This window comes from Phalaenopsis equestris, unplaced genomic scaffold, assembly GCF_001263595.1.
Source record: "Phalaenopsis equestris unplaced genomic scaffold, ASM126359v1 Scaffold229606, whole genome shotgun sequence".
Taxonomy (NCBI): domain Eukaryota; kingdom Viridiplantae; phylum Streptophyta; class Magnoliopsida; order Asparagales; family Orchidaceae; genus Phalaenopsis; species Phalaenopsis equestris.
Window position 1 is genome coordinate 1 of NW_018247579.1, and position 789 is coordinate 789.

Consider the following 789-nt stretch of genomic DNA (forward strand, 5'->3'; position numbering starts at 1 on the left):
TTTGGGCAATTTGTGGATGTTCAACATTCATATGATACTTTAAGTGTTATTAATAGACCCAACAACCCTTATTCAAACTACTACAACCCAGGTTGGAAGAATCATCCAAATTTTAATTGGAATAACAATTCTGCTACAAATCAACAATGGGCGAACAACCCAGTGAACCCATTAGAAAATTCATCTAACCAAGGAAAAGTTGATTATAGACCTTCTTAACCTCAAGGATTTAGCAGTAACACTCAAATTAAGGAAAAGAAGTTGTCTACGGAAGAGTTGATATTAAACATGGGTAAACAATTACAGAATCAAGGAAATCAATTACAAATTCAAGGAAATCAATTACAAAATTAAGGAACTGTTATTATGTATATTGAAAACTAATTAGGGCATATAGCTACTGCGCTTAGTAACCGAACATTAGCAAATTTTCCTAGTACTGTGGAACCAAATCCTAAAGATCAAGGAAAAGAGCAAATCAAAGCGATATAATTACAAAGTGGAAAAGAATTGGAAACAAGAGTACAAAAAGAAACGGAAACTGAAAAAGAGAAAGTGGATACTGACAAAGAAAAGGATCATGAGTACCCAGATTTAGAATATCCACTTACACCAATGAAAATTACTATGGAGAAACCCTCACCACTGTTTCCTCAAAGATTGAAGCATTACAAATAAAATAAACAATTTTCCAAATTTTTAGAAATTCTTAAGAAGTTAATGGTAAATATTCTCTTTGTAGAAGCTTTTGTAGAAGCTTTAGATTATGTGAAATTTATGAAAGATATT